The following is a 26,311-nucleotide window of genomic DNA, read 5'->3' as shown; positions in this document are numbered from 1 at the left end:
GTTCGATTACATCATAGAAAATCTTATGACTCACACTCTGTGGAAATAAGAATATTCCAAGGGTTTACAACTTTTCTTAAGAAATGAATTCTTACTAGTTTTCGTTACATTATTAATTTCGATTATTATTTCATAAATGAATCCAGAAATAAACATAGTAAACAGTACAGGACTGTGTAACTAACAATAGAAATTTTAAGTGTGCAAATAATTCGTAATTTCAAATGTTTGTAAAAACAAAATTATTTTAACTATATTCAGAACTAGCACGTAATGCTAGAACTACATTCAGAACTAGCAAGTAATGCTAGAGGAGGATGTCCAGTTGCAAATGCTACAGCAATAAACAAATACAAATGCGAAAAAAATATGTGCTCACAATTTATCAGCGCCTGGAGTTAGTGGTAAAAGCGAAACGGAATCAAAGGCTGGAGTACGGAATCGTGATGAAACTGAGACTGAAACCTTACGTTACCAGTATGGACTTGGAGATACAGCCTTCATAAAGTCTGGTGGTTGTATGCTCGAAATTTTGAAGAAGTGTAGTCAATAAAAAGATCAATAGGTTTCCATACTTCATGGAATAAATAAAATGTACACAAACAAAATAATATACTCACGTAAACCTTTGAAAGAGACTGTAAGTAAAGTGAAAAATCAAACAAACGTCGCGACAAGCAGCCGTCACAAAAGTCCTCTAATAGATTCTAGTACGTAAAAATTCAAAAGGTTACACTATATCTACAGAAATACCTCCTCGTCAACTGTAAAGGCATTTTTCCTGAGGGTTCTATATATCCTCGATTTTCTGCTAATGCCCACCAATTTCTTTTTTCTTCATTTTGCGGAGAAGCGAGCACACAAAAGTATTATTGATGATACTTCGTGGCAGATTAATCTAGTTTTAATCTTCGAGGAACTTACAGTTCAACACACACTCCACTGCAAAATGAAACTTCATTCTACACTATTATTGATAAATATGCAATTTCACATGCGTGTATTAAATTTTAATTTGTTTCATGTGAGCCATAATTCAAAATAAAATACTACTTTCATTAGAAAATTGCTATTTAATCTTTGTTCACTATAATTTTCACGTACAGAAAAAAAAAGCTGGTAGTAGGTTCGGACATGAGACACTTACATTACGAGACTTCGACAGTATTTACTGAGCTACATGTACTTGTTTGTCATGCGAACTGTTCCATTGTTAGAGATTACTTCTCGAATATTTGCTTCTTCTAAAGTTGTGTCTTAGTTAGTGTGAAATTCTATAACCAGACGTAAACAACATCGAAAAGGGATAGTTCATAATGTCCCCTTGTCAGATAAAAGCTCTTGTATATGCTCACAGGCGTAAAATCTACTGCTAACTGATCAGAGTGCAAACACATACAGAGTGCGTAACAAAATAGTTCGAATGGCTCTGAGCACTATTGGACTGAAGATCTATGGTCATCAGTCCCCTAGAACTTAGAACTACTTAAGGGGATACGGAATCACCTATCCCCGCAATGTTAATATATGCCTACTATAGGGAACATTTTCTCACAAACTACTGGAGACAGAGAGGTAAAAATTTTACTGTATGTGCATTCATATGTTACAACAATACTGAAACAACAGTTTATTGTCAAAGTATTTTCTTACAGAGATATTGTACATTTATTTTTAAGTAAATTTTTTCCATCGCTTTTTACTAGACTATCACCCCTAAGTCTTTTGTAAATCAAGTAATTAAAAAATCGTTGTTTCAGTATGTAATAGGGACCTATGTCACTACGTCATAAAAATTTCAGACTTCTAGGTTGACCAGTACCTGAGATAATGTTCCTAGATGAAGTAAAAAGTAAACTTACGGGAAACGGAGAAAGAAGATTAAAACATTCCTGATCCGTAGCTAATACCCCCTTCACAGTCTTCATAATCATCTTCAAGTCTTCTTTTGGCACCCCTCTGCACCTGTCTTGCTTTTTTCACTAATGTCTTGATTATATTATCAGCATGCCTTAGTCTGTGCTGATCTAAAAAGAACATAGCACGTACCGTACGGGAACCAACACACATACCCAACTTTTGAAGGACCTGGCATTTAGTTATATTTCCAAGATTGAAGGTTGCCACAGCATCATACACACCAAAATGTAGTGTATTAATTCCGACAAACACTGTTTTTGGGAGACGATGCCATATCACACTATTCAAGCACTCGTTGGGGTTCTGCGTTTTTCCGTGAAGACATTTCATCAGAAGACTTCTGTCAGCCAGATCTCTGAAAATGGGCTTTATTTCTGCCATGATGGCTGATGGTAGACTGTGGTGGTGAATGTATTTCTCTCCTGTTGTTAGTCCCCTATTGTATTTACACCAGCTGTTTTCACCTTTGGGGCACAAACCATGTTGTGGATGCTCATCCGTGGATGCGGTGTGGAAATATAAAGCCCATATAGCTCTCCTCATTTCTTCAAGATTGCCTGTATTTTGCCTGATTGCAAGGCCATAGCAGTTCTGAATGTGGTCTATTATGGAATCAGTCAATCTTCCTCTGCCATCCAAGGTTTTCCCATCATCTAGTTTTTTCCCTTTCATAACTGATTTTAACCTTCTCAGCCTGGCACCCATTCTCTTCTGCACATGTCCTATACATTCAAGTTTGCTTATATTTACACTGTTCCCATATGGTTTGCTTTCCAAAACTTCTTTGAATGCTTTAGAGTCACCATCTCCCAGATATTTGACATAGCGAACATTATACCACTGTGAAGAGCGATGAAAAATTTTCTTCACCCCAGCAACCTCCATGCCACCACTACTACCATAATAATTAGCAATACAGTCATCACTGTGTTCATTTTTCAGCCTGCCTGTGCACCTACAGTATTTAGACATTATTGCAACATCAATAAGCTTGCCAGTATCAACACTAGTTGCTGTTACAACACCATTGTTGGAGGTGTGGCCCCTTTTCTGCCACGTGCCAGCAAACGCCACTGTGAGGTCACGACTGCCGTCATTTTCTTCCACTGCTTCTTCCACAGCAACCTGCATTGACTTCTGTGCTACATCTTCAACTGCAGATCCTAGTACATAATTGTAAGCTTCAAACTTTGAAGGTGCACTTGGAAGATTTAGAACACCACATAGCATATCACCAGCTGCTTTGCCCTTACCAATTGCTCGCAATCCATAAACTAACCTAATATTTACACTATAAAGTTCAGTTTTCTTGTATCCATTATTTACAGTTACTGAAACCGAACTTGGAAACTTACAGCTGTATTTACAAACACTGCATATTAAATTAAACTGGGCAGCCAGGCCAACATGGGATTCTACTTTCAGAGAAACGTTTCCATGACATTTTTTGCAGCACAAACTGTTTTCAAGAGCTTCACACAATATATTCGTATCAATGAGTTCAAAAACTTCATTCCCTCTATCAAGTAAATTATATTTCTCTTCCAAATCTCTTAGTTTTTTATGAGAAGCACTGTTTTCATTTGGTGTAAGTTCGTTCGGCAAATCAGTAATAAGTGGATTCACATTTTCCAACAGTGATGATGATGAACTGCTTTGCTTTGCTAATGAATCATTATTTCTTTTCTTTTGCCAGTTCACACGCTTTTTAAATACTTTTGCTTTAGCTCTAGGCATTTTCACTGCGAAAAATGAAGCACTAAATACGAAATAACTCAACAACAACTACTTTCTTATATCACACTGTTTACAAAACAGTCCCGCCACAAAGTCAAAGAGTAACTTGAGGAAACCAGAGAGAAACATTTTCGGGCAACTAGTGTATAAATAGTCGCTGGAAACCGGGATATTTGAATTCATGTCACTTTAAAGGTACTGCCAAAAAGTTCATGGTCAGCCACGAGAGACGTGTATAACTAAAGCGCAATACCCGATCTCACAAATATATAAAAATAAAATAGTTATAATTGTAGTAGAGCTATGTATGATACGTCATTTTAAAGAGAAAACATGGCAGAATATAATACGCCAATAAAAAAAAATTCGATTTTTTAACCCAAAATCCGATTCCGTATCCCCTTAAACCTAACTAACCTAAGGACATCACACAACACCCAGCCATCACGAGGCAGAGAAAATCCCTGACTCCGCCGGGAATCGAACCCGGGAACCCGGGGGTGGGAAGCGAGAATGCTACCGCACGACCACGAGCTGCGGACAGTGCGTAGCAAATCCAGCAATAACTCAAATACGTTGTAGCTACTTTCACGTGTGGAAAAGAACAATTCACCGATTGTGATATCCAGTGGCAGACTTAGGCGCTTCATTGCGTGACGTCACGAGTCTTCTATGGTATGAAGCCCACATCTGGTCTACTTGCTGCCGTTACTTAATGGTTATTAGAAAGAACGCGACTGGTTACTGTTTTCAGTATGGGCTTACTTCCAGGCATGAAAGTAAAGTGCCGGCCGCAGTGGGCGTGCGGTTCTAGGCGCTGCAGTCCTGAACCGCGGGACTGCTACGGTCGCAGGTTCGAATCCTGCCTCGGCCATGGATGTGTGTGATGTCCTTAGGTTAGTTAGGTTTAAGTAGTTCTAAGTTCTGGGGGACTGATGACCTAAGATGTTAAGTCCCATAGTGCTCAAAGCCATGAAAGTAATGTGAGGCTAATCAGGTAATGTTCATTTCAGAAACGCTGTCTGAAAATGCACAATCATTGTGAGCACCTCTGTATTAATAAATGGAAACGTATTTTTAATTATTTATTCTTTTATCTTTAACCATTTGCATGCAATCGATGTCGTCATGAGTAGTGTACAAGAGCCTTTATAAAGTATGATAGACACATTAAAAAATTTATCACACATAACTGAAGTACACCCTCCAAAAGAACATACATAACAAAACAATATCGTTGATACATGAAGATTTCACCGCATGGTTGGCAGTTAAATATGGAACTAAAATTGTTAAATTACTAAATTTCATGTATAAAAGGAACCGAGGGCCTACACAAAACATTTTTCTGTGCAGTTAATAGTAAAATACTATCTGAAAATTATTTAGTACTTTGCATATTCATTGCATATGTAGACCAAGATACTAGAACAAAAGAAAGAAGAAGAAAAAACAGGAAAAGGTACAAACAAACAGTATTATGAGTTGTTTAGTAAATCAGGTGTACATTTTTAAGTGTTTTCAAATTCTTAGTTTAAAAAGCTTTGTCTTTTAGCCATTACTGAGTCTTGCTTTTACGGATATTAAGAGAGACCCCCACCAACCCCCATAAACCATGGATCCTAACGTCGGTGGCGTGGCTTCGTGTCTCAGCGATACAGATAGCCGTACCGTACAAATAAAGGGGTATCTGTTGAGAATCGAGACAAACGTGTGGTTCATGAAGAGGGGCAGCAGCCTTTTCAGTAGTTTAAGGAACACCAGTCTGGATGATTGTTTGATCTGGCCTTGTAACATTAACCAAAACGGCCTTGCTGTGCTGAAACTGCGAACGGCTGAAAGCAAGGGGAAACTGAAGCTGTAATTCCCCCCGGGGACATGCAGCTCTGTTGTATGGTTAAATGATGGCATCCTCTTGGGTAAAATATTCCCGAGGTAAAATATTCCGGAGGTAAAATATTCCGGAGGCAAATTATTTCCCCATTCGGGTCTCTGCACGGTGACTACTCAGGAAGATGCCGTCATCGGGAGAAACAAAACTGGCATTCTACCGATCGGAGTGTGGAATGTTAGATCCCTTAATCGGGCAGAAGGTTAGAAAATTAAAAAAGGGAAATGAATAGGTTGAAGTTACATATAGTGGGAATCTATGAAATTCGGTGGGAAGAAGAACAGGATTTCTGATCAGCTGAATGCAGGTTTATAGATACAAAGTCAGATAGTGGTAATGCAGGAGTGGGTTTAATAACGATTACGAAAATAGAAATGCGGGTAAGCTACTCTGAACATCATAGTGAACTCATTATCGTACCTAAGATACACACAAAGCCCATGCATACCATAGCAGTACTTGTTTATACGCCAACCAGCTCCGCAGATGATGAAGAGATTGAAGAAATGTGTGTGAGATCAAAGAAATTGTTCAGATACTTAAGGTAAACGAAAATTGAATTGTGGTGTTGGGCTGGAATTCGAGAGTAGGAAAAGGAAGAGTAAGAAAAGTAGTAGGTAATTATGGACTGCGGGAAAGGAATGAAAGAGGAAGCCGCCTCGGAGAATTTTGCGCAGAGCATAATTTAATCATCGTTAATACTTACTGTTAGCTTAAGAATCATAAAAGAAAGTTGCACATGTGGAAGGGTCCTGTAAACACTAGAAGGTTTCAGACTGATTTTGTAGATGTTACGCAGAGGTTTAGGAATCACATTTTAAATTGTAAGACATTTCCAGGGGCATATGCGAATTATGACCACAATTTATTGGTTATGAACTGTAGATTAAAACCGAAGAAATTGCAAAAAGGTAGGAAATAAAGGGGATGGAACCTGGATAAGTTGACAGAACTAGAGGGTGTTCAGAGTTTCAGACGGAGCGTTGAGCAACAGATGACTAGAACATGGGAAAGGAATACAGTAAAATGGGTAGCTTTAAGAGATGAAACAGTGAAGGCAGCAGAGCATCAAGTACGTAAAGAGACGAAGGCAGAAGAAATGCTTGGGTACCGCAAGAGATGGAATTTAATCGATGAAAGGAGAAAATTTAAAAATGCAGTAAATGAAGCAGGCGAAAGGTAATACAAACGTTTAAAAAATTGGATGGACAGCATGTGCAAAATGGCTAAACAGGAAGGGCTAGAGGACAAACGCAAGGAGTTACAGCGTGTATCACTAGGGGAAAGACAGATACCGCCTACAGGAAAATTAAAGAGGCCTTTGGAGAAAAGAGGAGCAGCTGCATGAATATGAAGAGCTCAGATGGAAAACCAGTCTTAATCAAAGATGGAAACCTGAAAGGTGGAAGGAGTACATAGAGGGTCTGTACAAGGGAGATGAACGTGAAGCCAGTATTATAGAAAGGGAAGTGGACGCATATGAAAATGAGATGGAAGATACGATAATGTGAGAAGAAACTTGCGCAGCTCTGAAAGATCTAAGTCAAAACATGGGCCCAGGGGTAGCTGATATTCCGTGGGAGTTACTGATAGCCTTGGGAGAGCCAGTCATGACAAAACTTTTCCATGTAGTGTGCAAGATGTATGAGACAGGCAAAATACCCTCAGACTTCCAGGAGAATGTTGTTATTCCAAAGAAAGCAGTTGCTGACAAGTGTCAAAATTACAGAACTATCAGTTTAATAAGCCACGGTTGCAAAATACTAACACGAATTCTGGAATTCTGTAAAGAAGAATGGAAAATCTGGTAGAAGGCGACCTCGGGGAAGATTAGCTTGGATTTCGGAGAAATCTAAGATAAGTTAGTAGATAGGTTAAGGAAAGACACACACCTGCGTATGTAGCATTTGTAGACTTAGAGGAAGCTTTTTACGCTGTTTACTGGAGTACTCTCTTTCAAATTCTGAAGGTAGCATGAGTAAAGTACAGGGAGAAAAGGGCTGTTTATAACTTGTAGCGAAACTAGGCTGAGGTTATAAGAGTCAAGGGGCACGAAAGGGTAGCCGTGGTTGGGAAGGGAGTGGCACAGGGCAGTAACCTGTCCCCGATGTTGTTCAGTCTATACAATGAACAAGCAGTAAAGGAAACAGAAGAAAATTTGGAGTAGGAATTAAAGTTCAGGGAGAAGAAATAAAAACTTTGAGGTTTGTCGACGACGTTGTATTTCTTTGACAGACAGCAGAGGACTTGGAAGAACAGTTGAACGGAATGGACAGTGTATTGAAAGGTAGATATAAGACGAAAGTCTAAAAAAGCAAAACAAGAATAATGGAATATAGCATAATGCAATCAGGTGACGCTAAGGGAATTAGATTAGGAACCGAGACACTTAAATTAGTAGATGAGTTTTGAAATGCGGGAAAAAAACTGATGATGGTCGAAACAGAGAGGACATAATATGTAGACTGGCAATGGTAAGATAAACATTTCTGAAGAAGATTAATTTGTTAACGCGGAATACAGATTTAAGTTTAAGGAAGTCTTTTCTGAAGATATTTGTCTCGAGTGTAGCCATATATGGAAACGAGACATGGATGATAAACAGTTAACACAAAAAGAGAATAGAAGCTTTCTAACTGTGGTGCGACGGAAGAATGTTGAAGATTAGATGGGTCAATCATATAACTAACGAGGAGGCAATGAATAGAGTTGGGGAGACAAGAAATCTGTGGCACAGCTTGACCAAAAGAAGAGATCGGTTGATAGGACACATTCTGAGACAGAAAGGGATCACCAATTTAGTACTGGAGGGAAGTGTTGGTGATGATAACTGTAGAATAAGCAGATTGAGAAGGGGCTAGGTTGCAGTAGTTATTCGGAGATGAAGAAGCTTGCACAGGGTAGAGTAGCATCGAGAGCTGCATCAAACCAGTCTTCCGACTGAAGACCATCACCACCAACAGCAACAACAACAACAACAACAACAACAACGAGAGGGACAGGTAGTGTTGAGCAGCCTTATTACAATGTATTCGTAACTCTCTTGTGTGTGTGTGTATTTTTTTTAAGTCAAGTTGTAAGTATGTCTATCTTTATTGTTTGACTAGTGTTATGATTATGGTCAGACTGACTAAGGTTATAATTGTTGAAAGTCACTACAGATGTTCTAATTTAGGTTATGACATGTTCGATCTGTCTACCATCATTGGCGATGATGTGGCGCAAACGAATAGCGAAATTCTGCATGACCCGCTAAAGTGTCGGAACATCGTTGCCGCCGATGACCTCCTGAATGGTTGTTTTAAACTCAGCAATGGTTTTGGGGTTATTGCAGTACACCTTGTCTTTAATATAGCCCCGCAAAAAGGAGTCGCATATATTCAGATCCGGACAATATGGCGGCCAATCGAGGCTCATGCCAGTGGTCTCTGGGTACCTCGGAGCCAGAATGCGATCTCCAGAGTGCTCCTCCATGGCACCAAACACTCTCCTGCTTCGATGGGGTCGAGCTCCATCTTGCATAAACCACATCTTGTCGAAATCAGTGTCACTTTAGATAATGGGGATTAAATAATCTTCTAAAACATTCACTTACTGTTCACTAGTCACCATGCCATCAAGAAATATCGCACCGATTATTCCTTGACTGGACATTGCACAACACATAGTCACCAAATGAGGCTGAACAGACTTCTGGATCGCGAAACGTGGATTTTCAGTCCCCAAAATGCGCCATTTTCGCTTATTGAATAACCCATCCAAATCAAAGTTGGCTTCATCGCTAATCCAAGCCATAGTCACATTAATGTCCTGTTCGTCAATTCTGTGGACAATGGTGTTGGTGAATCACAACCGCTGTTCTATGGCCCTTAGGTTTAATGGCTTATGGGTTTGAATTTTGTGTCTCCACACTGATCCCCACATGTTGTGCAGCTCGTCTGATCGATTTCCCGGTGTTGGTCTGAAACACAGGGCGTATCTTCTCGATGTTTTCAGGCGTTTTCACGCTTTTTGGAAGACCGACATTGCCAACACTGTCATCATGAACACTACCCGTTCTCACAGACTTGCGAATCAAATTCTTGATTGCTAGCACACTTGGACCGGTGGTCTTCAGCTTGAGCTCGGTCGCAAACTTCTTTTGGGCCGCAGTTGGGCTGTTGTTGCTCGCATAGTAGGCCTTCACAAGCGCTATATATACTCTGGCACTCTGAACCGTGATATTTTCACGTGCAAATGGGCTGCAACACCGGGGCACGTGCGCCTGCTCGTACCAATTCCTGTAATGCCCATGCAGTTTGAACGTCATAACGCAAACCGTTCAGAAGTTATGACGATTTTATTTCATATAGTTCAATAATCGCCACCTTTTATATGCCAAGAGTTTAGGTAGAAGTGGACTCCACATCAACGTTGCATAAGATGAAAGAATTATTTACACTCTTTTCATAGTTAATAGCTAACTCATTGGCTTCAAACCACATACTGGATAATCTGAGGGTATATTTATTTTGCTCCTTCAGTTGATTTATGCACAACCGTGAATTAATGAGAGTTGTATCGTCTGCGTAAAGCACACATTTGCATGGCATATTGCTGGGCAGGTCATTTATAGGTTGCGTACCAGTGGTTAAGTCATTTATTCCCTGGTCTTATTCGATCTTGCGTGTTCATTGACTTTGTTTAATACAAAATTATACGTGCTTTGTACACCAGAATAATAAATGTAATATTATCATAACTATAAAAAAGACTGTGAATACGGAGTATCGTTGTGAGTGCGCATCTCATATCCTCACTTGGTTTATTCATTTCAATTTTGGAAACTATTACTGCCCTTTCTTTCTTTGGAAGTGTGAACCTCCCAAATTCATGTATTAATAATTGTACTTAACAGTAAGCTCCCCCAACGGTAAAAGTCTACTGGTTGTTTGAAGTGTGTTCCAATTTGATCGAAAAATTACAATTCACTTCAAGAAAAATGAACCTCCACCTTTTCATTTAAAAGTAGCTGAAATAACTAGAAAAAACAGCAGCAGGTACATTGCTGTGCCAGTACCAGAATACATTTCGTCTGCATATATACATTCATCTTGTATGTAAGATGTTGTTTGGGTAAGAAATCACCTTAAATAGCCAGCTTCTAAATTGTTTTTTTACGCTTTCAAGATAGCTGGTACTAGACTACGTTTCAACTATTTTTCAAATATGTTAGTCTTTCCTATGCTTTTTATTCTGAGAGGTACTTAATTTGGTTTACCGCACGATCAACCCATTTCGAACATATGCTGGCATTTGTGTGTGTCATGCTTAATTTGTAAATTATTGATAATGACAACTTTCTCCTGGGAGAGTGCGCTCTTGTATGTACATAACTTCGAAAGTTACAGAATATACTTTCGTTAAATTAACAAGAATGTTCCAGAATCTTTTAAAAATACAAAGGTAAAAATAAATTTATATATATAAAGTGGCACGACGCATACCAGTGCACAGGCTATACTTATAATATGGAGACATTACCCACTACACCACTGTGAATACCTACAACTTTGGACTCTGTTTCACATTTATGTACCGTGAAGACTTCAACCATCGTTACATTTTTACATTATATTCAGTTATAACAAACTTACTAATAACGACACGCTGTCGAGAGATCTTCCATACTAGGAGGCAGTATATACAGTGAAGGACCAAATGGGTGTGGGGGAGAGGGGGGAGGGTGCAAAAGTGGCAGTCTGCCAAAGATCTCTCTTCCTAGGAGCCTGCAGTTCCTAGGGCCTCGAGATTTGGAGGCCTTCAGGACAAGAAAATTTTTAATCAGATTCCAAACAAGGTCACAATATGTTCAGTAAATGGGAGGCAGTTGACAGTCCGAGGCCCCACATATGTATGCAAAGTACATTGCTACAAAAAAATTGTACGGCCTTTTAGAGATTTTCAGTTCACTCAAGATTCATTGTTGCAACAGTGTATGTGGAGTAGTACATGAAATGATAACATTTACAGAACAATCGCACAAGAGGTTCTAAGGGACCAGATATCGATCCATGCTGAATCAACCATTTTAGTTCTTGGTGTAGCCTCCACAGGCGGCAATGCAACCTCTCTCTGTGGCACCCAGTCGATCGTACAGACAGCGAATACTGTTCTGGGATACGTTATGCCGCACCTGCTCGACCTGTTCAGGTAGTTCTGTAAGAGTTGTTAGCTGACGAGTCGCACGAGTCCTCGTCCCATCATACCCCACACAAGCACAATTGGAGCCAAGTACAGACATCATGCTCGCCAAGGAAGTTGCTGCACATGTTGCAGAGCACGTTGAGTTTCACGGGCAGTGTGTCGGCGGGCATTATCATGTTTGAGCAACACATTAGCCTGCTATTGCAGGAGTGGCAAAAGAACAGATCTAACAACCTTCTGCACGTACCAAGCGCTGCTTAGCATCCGCTCCACAAACACCAAAGGTGAATAAGAGTTGCAGCTTATCGCACTGCAGACCATAAGGCCTGGGGTGGGTCCACAATGTCCTGGACGAATACATTCTACGAGACAGCGCTCACCAGGCCTACGTCGTGCTTCGAACAACCACCACTTGCGTGCAGGCAGAATGTACTTTCGTCGCTGAAGACCAGTAATTCCATCTTTCAAGTGATCCTATGACAACACCAGTCAAGCCGTGCACGTCGATGCAGTGGAGTGAGTGGGAGACTGGCTAGGGATGTGCATGCTCGTAGTCCCATTGCTAATAACCGGTTCGCAACAATTCGTGCTGACACGTCTGGGCTCACAAGCCCTTTATCTCTGCTCTGGGAGCTGTACGATCTCACACTACTGCTCTCACAATACGACGATCCTGCCGGCCGACTGTGCTGCGTGAACGTCCAGAATCGCGTTTACGGGTGCGATAATGTTCACGTGACAACTGATACGAACACCACTGCAAAGTTAGTGTAGCATGTCCACCTTGTGTGGCAATACTCCGAAAGGATCGTTCTGCCACTCGGAAGGCCACAATTTGACCACTTTCAAACTCGCTCAGTTGGCTGTAGGAAGCACGAGTGCGTGTCCTTGGTATTGTCGCCTGCTTGCTTCACACGTGTGCACCACACTGAATCTTCTGGCTGTGAGCATATCCTATTAAAGGGTAGACCCAGATGGCGCTCAGATAGCTATGCCACTACGTTATCTGTTGGCTGACGACAATGAAACCATTATCAGTACATGTACTATCCCCCAGGTGGCGAAGCTGTCATCGGATCAAAATCGAGGTCGTCTTTCGAAGTGTACCAACTTTTTTCCTCCTGTGTATAAATATAGGTAACTACTTACCTGTTATCAGGCCATGGCTGGGGGTGTGTGTAGAATTTTTGTAAAACGTTGCATGAAACTTAAGAGCTGTAGACTGACAATCATTTGCCTGCTAAACGCAATTATTCTAAACGAAACGTTTTTGATATACTAAATTTCGTTAAAAATTCCAGAATCGTGAAGGTTAACAAACAGATAATGAATTATCAATTAGCAAGATAAAATAATCTTTTTATACTCCGAGAAATTGGCTTTATTGTGAGCTGCATTATAAACATTGTACCCAACATTCGTTTGAAAAGGACCATGCATTTATGACCGTGATGATACGCTGTACTACCGTGATGGTAGGCTGTACTACGAGCCTAAAGGTTACATGGAGAAAAATACTGTTAATGGGTGTGTAGGCCATGATCTGTCACCGAAATAATCTTGCGAATTTTTTTTCTACCGACAGGAATTCAGTTACCTGGCTCTCAGGTGAGGAAGCTAAGAAAACAAAAACTGTACACTCTATATTACTCGCTGGATTCTTACCCAAATACGTTTCCGCTCGCGAAGAAAATAAAGATGGCGAAGGGAGGAGTGATCTAAACATTGAATCTCGTTCTGGCGTACAGATAATTACTGATGTTGAGACTACTACACACACAAGTGACAAGCGTATTGTTTGTCATTTTAATGGTGAAGATGTTTGGGTTGTGGGGTGCTCAACTACGGGGTCTTAGCACGCGAACGAAGTTACAATTTTTACACAGCCCAATTTTTGTACACAGTCAAGTCCAACCACTGTCACGAATGATGATGATGACGATGACGTTGAGGACAACATACACCCAGTCCCCGGGCAGACAAAATCCCCAACGCGGATGGGAAACGAACCCGGGATCCCGTGATTTAGAGGCAGCAACGCTAGCCACTAGACCACGAGCAGCGGACACATTTTAATGAAGACTTTGACGAAAGTGATAGTAAACAGAATTATGATAAAGACAGTAATGATGAGAAAATTAATGAGAATCAATATATTTTCATCGGTTGATACTGCACATTGGTCAATAATTGTTCTAGTGCATAATACAATTTTGATTCTTTTAAAGGGGATGAAGTATATCGAGACAGGGAGGGACTTCTGAATCTATATAAAGGCCAGGTGAACACACTAAAGGAACACACAGTTGTTTAACTTCGCCATGGTTTCATTCCCATTTGACTGACACTAAACATTTAAAGAAACGGATGATATACCCACCATCAACAAAACCACTGTAATACTTTTGCTGCAGGTTATGTACATTTCAGGATGACACCAACAAAAATTAATTTATATCTGGCTCCTTTCAGTGGTGGAAATTGAATCCAGAGATCGAAAGCATGAATCATCCTCTGAATATCTATCAAATTTAGAAAAATGGAAAACACTATTTATGGGCTTGAAAATTAATAAAACCATTGACACAGCTAATAAGAAGATTGTTAATGGCGAGACCAAGAAATGAAGAAGCATCGCCATTCAGGTTTTACGCAATTTGTAGCGCAAATTTGCTGTCGGCTGTCTACTTGAGGACGATTTACATGAAAACAGAGGAAATTTCTTAGAACTGGCGAAACATGATCCCCTGGTACCGAATGCAGCCAGCAAAAATTACAGGCTCCATCGCACTGGCGATGTCCACTGACTCTGCACAGAGTTGTTCCGGATGAACTACACAGTGTATTTTAAAGGGTTTGGCGTCGCATTCTGAGATTAGTCTTCAAATGAAAACTGCATATTTGCCACACATACAGGGATCGACAAAAATATGGAACACCAAAAACACGACACGTTGCCATGCATAACACCGTGGAAGAAAGCTGTTACCATTCAAAACTGCTTCCTTTCTTTTCGGAATGGATAAATATGGGTGCTGCATGGTCTTCAAGGGACTCTTATACCACATGTCCTGCAAAATAGTGGCTGGTGCAAGTAACGATGATGGAGCTGGGTAGTGATCACGCGGCCTTCACCCCAAAGTAGACCACAAAGGATCAATAGTACTGAGATCTAATATCTGTGGTGATAAGGGGCGATGCGACAATTCATCCTCGTGCTCAAAAAACCAGTCTTGGGCTGTGCGAGCAGTGTGAACAGGGTTCTGTCGTCTTGGAACTTCACTGAGGAACAAAAATTTTCCCATGGGGTAGAACTGATCAAACGAAATGGTCGCATAATCCTTGGAAGTAATGCGAACTCGCGAAGTGGGGACCATGGAACACCACGTTAGCCGCGCTGCAGTCATGGACTGTGCGGCTGGTCCCGGTGGACGTTCGAGTCCTCCCTCGGGCATGGGCGTATGTGTTTGTCCTTAGGATAATTTAGGTTAAGTAGTATGTAAGCTTAGGGACTGATGACCTTAGCAGTTAAGTCCCATAAGATTTCACACACATTTGAACATTTTTGAACACCGCGTTATGGCTGTCCAAATTATCAGCGACTCACCCCCCCCCCCCCCCCCCCCCATGCTTCACTCTTGAGACGTAAAATGGGCCAGAAGCTGGAAACAATTTTAAACAAGACCCTTGTGACCAACTGACTTTCTTCCATTGCTTCATAGTCTAGCTTTTATGGCTTCGTTCCTCTGTTACAGTCATTTGTGAAAATGGTTAATGGTTTTGGAATTCCAGCTCGCACTGCAGTTCCCAGGTTCTGGAGCTCCTTTCATCTTCTTCTGTCGCTGCCAGGGTTCGTGAGTGCGATATAAAGTTCTGGAGTGACTTAAAGCTCTCTTCTCTTATTTTTCGTCACAAGCCTCTTCAGTGACCTGTCACGATTACTCTCCACACACACATTACCCCACGTTGTGACTTTCCGCTTTGCCTTTATGAGGTATAAATCTTCGATACGTTGTCTCTTGAAACGCTGGACACTTCAGCTACTTTGGCTACGTAAGTGTCCAGCGTATCAGCACAAACAATTTGCCCATGTTCGAAATCACTCAGCTCCTACATAATGTATTCAAAGTTACACAGAACACTGTTATGACCAGAACTAACAGTTGCTATGTAATAAGGAGATTGCATGGGTACCGTTGGTGGTCAAATACAACCGCAGAATTGTGAAACCCCCGTATTTCTCTGTTCCCCTTCTACACCCCTCTTCCTAATCTGTAACCCGCAAGGAGATAAGATCTACTAGATCTTTCGAAACTTCGAAGTCGTACCTCTAAAGACAACATAAATCGAGCAGTAACAGTCTGTGGGTTTGGGCAGGGCTATGGAGTACCAAGCAAACATAGATGCATTTTTTGGTAATTGCTTGGATAAATTACTTACAATATCGTCAACTCAACACTCCATTGCATTTTTTGAAATAGTAACTGCTGAACATTGTCAGGTTTTGTCAGGAAACAGTTTTTCTGCTGTTACGTAATACACATTTTCATCCGACTGTCCACCATGTGTTTCTTCATAGCGGTAACGAGTACTGTGTTCCTTAAAAACAGTAATGACTTCGTTACTGATACCACACATCGATCTGTTGTCTTTCTCTTGAACGAAATATTTTACGGCCCATGTTGTGTTGAAAATACGACACTATCTATCTACTTTTCTGTTTTTAGTTTGAACTGATATAGTTCACACATACTTGAAAGGAAGAAAACAAGAAATAACAATAGAGTTAAATGAACTGGAAGAATCCACACTACTTTAAAAATCTTTCGCTCAGGCATGTACTCTACCAGATGTATGATACACAATAAAACATCGTTACAAAATTCTTCGTATTTCAAATATGGGGTTGACATTTTATTGCAGTTTTGGGGGTACATTTTTTAGACGTTTTGGCACAGTTAGGGAGCATTTTGATACAATGTTTTTTTTTGCTATAACATGTATGTAGTCTCCAGTAGTCAATTTCCTGTTTCATACGAAATATTTATGAGTCGAATATATTGCAGTATTCTGTCATCTTTAATTTTACACATTCTGTGACCTATTACACGCACTTCATAATCATAGAATTTGACATACAAACTAAATAGCAGCATGTTCATGACAACTGAGAGAGAAAAGGAAAACGGCGAAATAGCATAATCGATCCAGCTTATCTGTACCTGAGCTCTGATAGTATGCTAAGAAGAACTACTTATTACTAATGTCTCGAAATAAACGGATTAGTAGACGTTAAATATATCTTCTGTTGTTATTTCCCTGTACCGCTAGACACCCAAGTCCTATTACCGGTTCCAGTATTAAATAGCTATTGTACAGTGAAGAAATGTGCGTCAAACGTGTAGTCCCTCCGTCTAAAGCATTGCAGACCGATTAATTGTAAAATGTTTGATAAGGCATATGCCTCGTGTAACAGAGGAGTTCAACACTTCTTCAGGTCAGTCATTAGAGGGAGTGACAGAATATAGATATTAGGCAACTGCAGTCAGCGTCCATAAATCGTGATATAAGTTTACACATGGCTTCTCTATAGCTTTGGAAAATGTTCAAGTGTGTGTGAGAATTCGTAAGGGACCAAACTGCTGAGGTCATCGGTCCCTAGACTTACGCACTACTTAAACTAACTTATGCTAAGAACAACACACACATCCATGCCCGAGGAAGGATTCGAACCTCCGGCGGGAGGGGCCCCGCAATCCGTGCATGACGCCTCAAACCGCGCGGCCACTCCACGCGGCTATAGCTTTGGAAACAGCATCATCATGCCCTATCTGTTCCCAGAAACATACACATGCAAAATCCCAACTGATCTAAATATCACAGCATCCAACACTTGCAGTGGAAACATGGTAGGACCTGTCGGATCCACTACAGACTTGACAGAAGGACGAAGAATTCTCCTTTCACCTGACACATCAATATATGTCCCCACCACCCCATGTAGGTGTGCTTGCTTTCACATGCTAGGTCAGTACACTGCACACATAGGTGGTTCCTCTCACATGACTGGATTTGTGTAGCACAGGTCTTACCAGTAGCGCCCTGCTGGGGAGGAAGTTGATGTTTTTAATTCTTCCCACCCCCATCCTCAAGGAAGACTGCAAACACTGACAGAATAGTGGCAGTGTCTATCAGTTTCGACACAAAGAAGATGAATCTAGGTTCTTTAATGCAATTCATAGGGAAAACGAAAAAGAATATATTTCATCAGCGTCAAAAATCCTCTTACTGTAGCTAATAAATGTTCCTGACACACGGCACACGAGGAAATAGGAGGTCCACATTTAATGCGAGCAACAATATGTTTGCATGGAAGAAACAGTTCTTCTGTCAGATTTGATGGAAGTTTAATATGAGCTGCATCCTTAGCAGTAAGTTTCGCACCTCTGTTATGAAAAATATAATCCACGAAATTATAACTAATCACAAGAATCACAAACACAGTTTGTTGAGGGTCTTCAACAGTCCTGGTTAGGTGAAAGTGGATCCACCACACATTATATATCGGATGGGTTCCCAAGGAGAATCCATCTGGAATGTGACAGGGGTGGTGTCCAAAGGTGGATCCACCCTCGTTACTTCTAAGATAGGTTTTGAAAGTGGATGCACCAGCAGTAGGTCCAGGATAGGGCCTGAAGATCGATCCATCCATGGTAGGACTGGGGTAGGGCCGAAAGTTGGATCCACCAGTGGTTTGTATGTGTTAGGGTATGAAGGTGGATTCTCGTGCGGTAGGTCTGTGGGGGGTGGGGTCAGAGACCATTAAGGGGGGGGGGGGGGGTGTTACCGCAAATTATGTTTGTGCTTCTTGAGAAGGGTAAGGATTTAAGGATTTTGTAGAAAATATTTGTCATAACAGAGATGTAAAAATCACTGCAAAGGATGCAGCTAATATTAAACCTCCATCAAATCTTCTGAGAGCAGCATCAGAACACCATGTTACTGTGAGAACTTCCGACGATGCTCGCCTTTGTAAAATCTGTTTCTGGGAAGTAGGGGAGGTACTGTTCTTTCCATACAAACATGGTACATATTGCTGCTTGTGTTAAATGTGGACATCTCCTTCTCCCGTGTGCTGTGTGTCAGATACCTGTTTCAGCTAACTTAAGAGCATTGTTGAAGAAAAACAGCGATTTTGTAGGAAGTACCATTGTTTTAGTATACATTATTATACGTTCTTAATACGCAATGTGTAAAATAAAAAGCTATTGTTAAAATACATTCTTCTGTTTCTTCCTACATCAATCACACTTAGGTCCTCTGTTAATATGACAGCTATGATTAAACTATGGTCTTTACACCTTTTGACCTGCATTAAGGAATCGTGATTCTTTTTTCACAGTCGAAACTGACAGACAATACCACCATTCTGTCAACATTCGCAGTCATCCATGGGGAGGGGCGGGGAGTCGGGAATGAAAACATCATTTTTGTCCCCAGCAGAGTACTATAGTTACGACCTGCGCTACACAGTTCATGTGAGAGGAAACATCCGTGTGTGGAGTGGATTTACCGAGCAGGTGAAAGGAAGCTCATCTGCGCGGGGCGGTGGGTATGTGTATTGGACAATCAAGCCAAAGGAGAATTCTTCGGCGTTGTGTCAAGTCTGTAGTGGATCTGACCTGTCCTAACATGTTTGGACTGCAGGTGTTGGATGCTGTGACATTTAGATCATTTGGGATTTAGCATGCCAATCAGCATGTTCAGGTTTCTGGGAGCATATTGGGCATGATCGCTGCTGTTTCTAAGGATGGGTGTGTAAAATTATATCACGGTCTATGGATACTGATTGCAATTGTTTGATATCAAACTTGCTACAGTTCGGTTTAATTTGTTATGGAGCCATCTAGCATTTCTCTGCAAGTCATGTGGTTGACTTGTGTAGATTATATTTTATCAGCCCTCTACTGCCTGACGTCATGACGTGTTGCACTCCTGTGGTACATGAGGCGCATACCTTACCAAAGTTTTTACTGTTCAGCTGTCTGCAATGATTTAGACAGAGAGACTTGACACTTGCCGCGTATTTCATCGGTTTACATCAAGGAGTTAACACTAGAAAAGGTAGTAAGATTTGGATGTCTAATGGAAAAGAGAAATAAAAAACAGTAACATATACACTAATAAGACAAAGCATCAATGCAATCGTCTACCAATCCGTTTATTTTAAGACATTAGCAATAAGTAGCTCTTTTTAGGATGTTATTAGGCTTCAGGTGTTGATAAGTTGGGTTCACGGACGCTTTCTCGCCGTTTTGCTGTTTGTGAGTAATCTTGCATACGCTGCTGTTTACTCTGTATGTTATATCCTATGCTTATGGGATGAGTGCTATAGATTGCAGAATGTTTTAAATAATATGTAGATTTAAAAATGATAGTATATTGCAATTTATTCGACTCAGAAATATTTCATATAAATAGGAAATTGATCACTGGAGACTACATACATGTTATGGCAAAAAAATATTATATCAAAATACTCCAAAACTGCATCAAATCTATAACAAAGTACCGCCGAAACTGCAAAAAAAAAAAAAAAAAAAAAAAAAAAAAAAAAAAAAAAAAAAAAAAAGTCAACCACATTTGAAATAAAAGCAATTACGTGGTGCAATACTATTTTATTGTGTATCATACATCGTGTAGATTACATCATGTTTCACTGATACAAATATTTTCCAAATAACTGTTTCTTATATGCCGTAAATTCTGTCTGTTAGGCATTCAGACACATAGGCACAACAAAAAAGTTTGGTAATCCATCTGTAAATGCAGCATGTATGATGTTAAATCTTATGAGTGACTTTGGTACTGTGCAGATGCATGATCTTATAAAATGCTCTCAATCATTCACGTGTATACTGTGTTCATGCAAACAATGCACAGCAGCATTGAATGTAGCTTTAACATACGGCTGTCACCTACTCTATCTGATGCAGCTGATAATGGGCCCCGAGGTCATGTATGTTCAGAACACTTGAATGTCGTTTTCCACACCATAAGTCGTTAGTATCACGATATTTCATTCCGTGACAGTTGCAAACAGTAAGTATTCAGTAGAGCTCCAGCCTCCTATCAGACTGGATGTTAGTAGCAGCAGGAGCAACCTATTAGTTGTACACAGTTTGTATATGTCGTTTGCATTGTTTGTAATTTTTGAGATCTTGTTCAATTTTGTTACATTATACGATGTTGATAGGGACTGTACTAGTGAGCGGATGCAAGGAGAATTGCGTGCCGCCGTAAACAGCTGGAAGATGCATTGGCCATGGCCAACAGGTTCTGAAAACTGCTCAAAGCTGTGGCGACATTGGGTCGCCAGTGACGAGACCTCTGGTCCCTTTGGAATCCTGTCATAACCTGGTTGCCGCAGCTCCTTCAAATACTCAATACCTGCCCAGTCCATCTTAATTTAATAACGAGTGGCAGAAAGAGCTGGGTTTGCGTATCGCTAGGTGGAAGGTGAAAGAGGGAACAGGCCGCATGAATGGGTACCTATGCCTTAGTAACAGGTACATGCGGCTATCCAGTGATGATAATACTTCTGAGCCAGCACAGGATGCCTATCCTGTTGGGCCAGCGGCCGATTTTCTTGCCCAGGCCAGGCAGGTGCAGAGGTCGGGTAGACACGTCACATGGTACGGGGGGGGGGGGGGGGGGAGGGGGTAACGGAGCCTCTCAGGGAAATGGCAGGCATAGTGGGAAAGAGAGCCAGTGTGCACTTTTTATGTTAGCTGAGGGTCTCGTCAGAGATGAGAGGAGGTTCTGTCGGCGGCTTTAGAGCACACTGCGTGCAACCTGACAGAAATAGTGGCACACATCGCCACAAATGAGGCCTGATGCTATGGCTCTGATGTTATCCTCAGTTCCTTTAGGCGGATAGTTGATTTGGTGAACGCAACTAGTATCGCTCTCAGAGGCAGGCTAAGCAGACTATTTGTACCATTGTACCCAGGGTCGATTCGGCTCCTCTGGTTTGGAGCAGTGTGCACGGTCTAAACCAGACGCTCAAACGATTCAGCGACGGTATTGGATGCGAATTTCTCAGTCTCCGCTATCGTATGGAGAATTGTAGCGTAACCCGTTATAGTTCAGGTGTGCACTACGCACAGGAAAGGCTACTAGTTTATTGAAGTACGTGTGGTGTGAACATGGGGTTTCTTGGGTTAGAGGAACCCCGGCTATGGGATCAGAGACAAATTGTCTGCCAAATCCGAAGACAAATCAGTCACAATGTTCTTAGGGAATGCTCATCCTCTCAAATCTGTACAGAAATGACTAATATGATATTAATAAACTACAGGAGTATCCAAGAAAAAGTTCCAGAATTAGTAAACTTACTGAAAGCCATAGTTCACAGATAGTGTTAGGAACAGAAAGTTGGTCGAAACCGGAAGAGAATAGCAACTAAATCCTAAATTGCATTATTTATGGTAAAGATAGATTAGTTCAAATGGTCCAAATGGCTCTGAGCAATATGGGACTTAACATCTGAGGTCATCAGTCCCCTAGAACTTAGAACTACTTAAACCTAACTAACCTAAGGACATCACACACATTCATGCCCGAGGCAGGATTCGAACCTGCGACCGTAGCGGTCACGCGGTTCCAGACTGAAGCGCCTAGAACCGCACGGCCACTAGCGGCTGGCAAAGATAGATTAGTTCCCGTGGTGGTGGCGTATATTTTGCAGTAACGAATTCTAGCTAGGATATCACGAATTACTGTGAACTGATCTGGGTGATGTTAAACATAAAAGGCTGGTAAAAAATGGGATTTGGATGCTTTTATAGAACGCATGGGCCAGGAGCTGTAGTGCTAGAGTGCTTGAGAGATAACTTGGTGAATATAGTTAACAACATATTTTGATCATGCCGTTGTAATCGGGGGTGACTCCATGTTGCCAGGTACAGACTGGGAGAGTAATATTACCAAAGCTGGTGCCAGAGACAGAGTTCGTGTGACATTATTCTGAATGTCCTATCCGAAAATTAATTTGAGCATTTAATCAACTCGAGAAGAAAACGTCTTAGACCTCCTAGCAACGAACAGACCTGAACTTATCTAACCAGTGAACCTAGAGGAAGGTATCAGTGATCATAAGGCTGTGATACCAACTATAACTACAGGTATTACAAGTAATGTTAAGAAAGGTAGGAAAATATTTTTGTCGTGCAATAGTGACAGGATAAAAACTACGGAGTCAATGAGTAGTCAACAATAGATATTCTGTGCGAGGTACGAAGCTGTAGAGCAGAAAGAGAAAAAGTCAAAAGCATCATTCAGTATGCCTTAGACAATTATGTTCCGAGCAAGGTCTTAAGGGATGGGAAAGACCCATCGTTGTTTAAGAGCTGTGTTAGGAAACTCACACATAAGCAAAGAGAGATTTGTCTCTGATCCAAGAGAAGACAAGACATAGCTGGCAAAAGAAAAACTGAATGAAGTGAAAATGAGCGACAGGAGATCAATGAGAGAAAAGTTCGATGACAATGAAAGTAAAATTTTTTCTAGCGATATGACTGGAAACCTTAAGAGGTTTTTGGTCTTAAGTAACACCATTAAACGGTTCACAATCTTCCATTCATTCAGTGACCATACTGACACCGAAACGGAAAATAACAGAAAGAAGGCTTAAATTCTGTATTCGGTCTTCAGAAATTGTTTCACAGCGTAAATTCGTAATAAGTCTCTCCTTTCAATCATCATACGAACGTCGAAATGGCAGATAGTGAGGTAACCGATCCGGGAATAGAAATGCGTCTATAATCGGTTCGTAGTGGAAAATCATTTCGACCAGAGGAGATACCTGTAATATTCTGCAGAGGTTGCTCCCATTCTGTCAGAAGTTTTAGTAAATCACTGAAATAATGAAGGGTACCTAGTGATAGGAGAAAAGTGTAAGTCATTCTCGTTTTCAAGAAGGGTAGTAGGGGGTTGGGATGGGTTGGGTTGTTGTGGAGGAGGAGACCAGACAGCGAGGTCATCGGTCTCATCGGATTAGGGAAGGACGGGGAAGGAAGTCGGCCGTGCCCTTTCAAAGGAACCATCCCGACATTTGCCTGGAGCGATTTAGGGAAATCACGGGAAACCTAAATCAGGATGGCCGGACGCAGGATTGAACCGTCGTCCTTCCGAATGCGACTCCAGTGTGCTAACCACTGCGCCACCTCGCTCGGTAGGGGTAGTAGGACAGATGCACATAACTATAGGCCTATTTCGCTGATTTCTATCAGTTGTGTCATTGTGGAATTTGTTTTACGCTTAAGAATTATGACGTTTGTGAAGAAAGAAAATCTCCTCAGTAAAAATCAACATGGATTCCGCATGCAGAAATCTTGAGAAACTCATATCGCTCTGGTCCTCCATGAGAGAAAAGAGCTTTAGGCAACGGCGCTCAGGTCGATGCTGTGTTCCATGACATCAGAAAGCCATTTGAGACTTTCCTGCACTGCAGTCTAGTGAAAAGAATACGAACTTACAAAGTATTGGATCATACTTACAATTGGTTTCAGGACTTGCTTCCAGATAGAAAACGTAATTTCTGGAATATTCCATGGAAATGTGATAGAGCCGTTACTGTTTGCAATGTAGACAAATGACCTAGCAGAATACGACAGAAACACTTTAAGGTTCACCGCAGATGACGCAGTTGGCTGTAAGTCGAGGCCACCCAGAGGGGCTAGCAATGATGTCTAGAAAGAATTGCCCAGCGCGTAGCATTCACATTCCGAAGGTTCCGTTCAAACTTCATTATGTATATAGATAGCTCAGCCATCCCGGGAGTTGTAAATCTATATGATTTTTGCTTGTGATCGGTATCGATACTGGCAAGATATAAGTCCTGGGAATTCCAAGATCGTATCAAAATGTTTACAGTAGTTCCTGAGATTAGCCAGGATATACAAAGAGAAGCGGGCAGGGGACTGCTGTGTATACATGTAGAGGAAGAAAATTAAATAAAATATCATGTATTTACTTACTGAAGTGAGACTACAACTTATATTTCATTTCTGCGTGTAGGAATACTTTTTCATTATGCTTATTATGGACGATGACTGCAATGTGAGTTCTAATGGGAAAAATATATTTTTTGTGATGCAATTTTAGTTTAGCAATTTTTGGATTTTTACCTTCTATTTCATTGTGAAACCTTGCTTCTTGGTAAATTTCTTGATTCTTGGTCAATGAGAAGTACCCTATAGATTTCGATGGTTGAATTTGCGAGTATACAAACATGCAACACAATTTACCTCATCTTTTGACTGCGTTGACTTACAAGCATAAATCTCTTACATCGCCAAGAGATTGTAGCCCTTATTATGTGACATAAATGTGAAGTTGATATGTCTACCTGTTCCTGAGGAAAAGGGATTCTTAGTAGTCAGACAGAAAAACAGACGGATAGAAAACGAAGAAGCCCTTAACGGGCTCCATCGTTAGTGACTGAGGCACTGAACCTTAAAAATAATAAATGAAGTACATCACATTTTAATAGAGGAATGAAGATTATCAGAAACTAATTATTCTGCTTATGCAACGACAGCAGCACACGTGTTGATGTTTTTAATTATCAGTGAGTCGAAGTCTTGCACCCACTCAGCCAGCAACCGACAACACAGACACGTTATGTAGGCAGCGGACCTCGCGATGGTGGTGGACGGACGCTCTCAACGAGACCACTAGACAGCAGCCCATGTGCTGCCACAGGTCAGTGGCCCCACAGGCCTACTCTCCTCCGAGGCCATGTTACCGGAAGTATTACCTGCCTTATCCTGACACTCGGGCAGTATTTAGGCCGATGACCAGGATATGCTGGCCAGTTCACTTAAGTTAACTTCCTGAGTGAGACGTCGATTGCGAAAGCATTCCATCAATCTGAATCTGACGTCAGAGTCGACGCTACGATGACGACCCTGCCCACGTCGACCTGCGCCGCAGGGAGCTGCCAGCTACGGACCTACACTAATCGTGGCCTCTACTCCGAGGGAGACGTGGCCACGGTCGCCATGACCAGCAGTTGGACTTTGCAGTATTTCTCTCGTTATTCATTGGCACTACATCAGACTAAACTTTTGCTCATCCTCTCAGTACTTCAACTTGGCCACGTCTCATACAGACTTTGATAGTGGTACGCTTAGTGACAGGAAAGTTACAAAATCCTATTTGCTGTTACAGTTTCAGCCTACAAATATTATTCTTGTCCCTTTATTATTCAAAAAGTGACTTGGGCTCAATTATTATGCCATACCAGCTTCGATCAGAGCCAGTTTCAGGCCTTCAGCCTTCTATTATTATTCTTGTTCATTCAGCATTCTATAATTGAATTATTTTAAATTGCGTTCTAGACTACTTCCCGCTGGAGAAGATTGTTTATTTGTGTTACAACAAATTTTACAATCATTTGGTACATGGATATTTTTCCTTGCATCACCTTTGGCGAACGTATCTATTACGATATTAGATTTCATTATAGTCGTTTGTAACAAGATTAAAGACGACATAAAAAACTAAGTGTAG

This window comes from Schistocerca americana, chromosome X (assembly GCF_021461395.2).
Source record: "Schistocerca americana isolate TAMUIC-IGC-003095 chromosome X, iqSchAmer2.1, whole genome shotgun sequence".
In the NCBI taxonomy this organism is placed as follows: domain Eukaryota; kingdom Metazoa; phylum Arthropoda; class Insecta; order Orthoptera; family Acrididae; genus Schistocerca; species Schistocerca americana.
The sequence above is the reverse complement of the archived record's forward strand: the minus strand, read 5'-3'. Positions refer to the sequence as shown.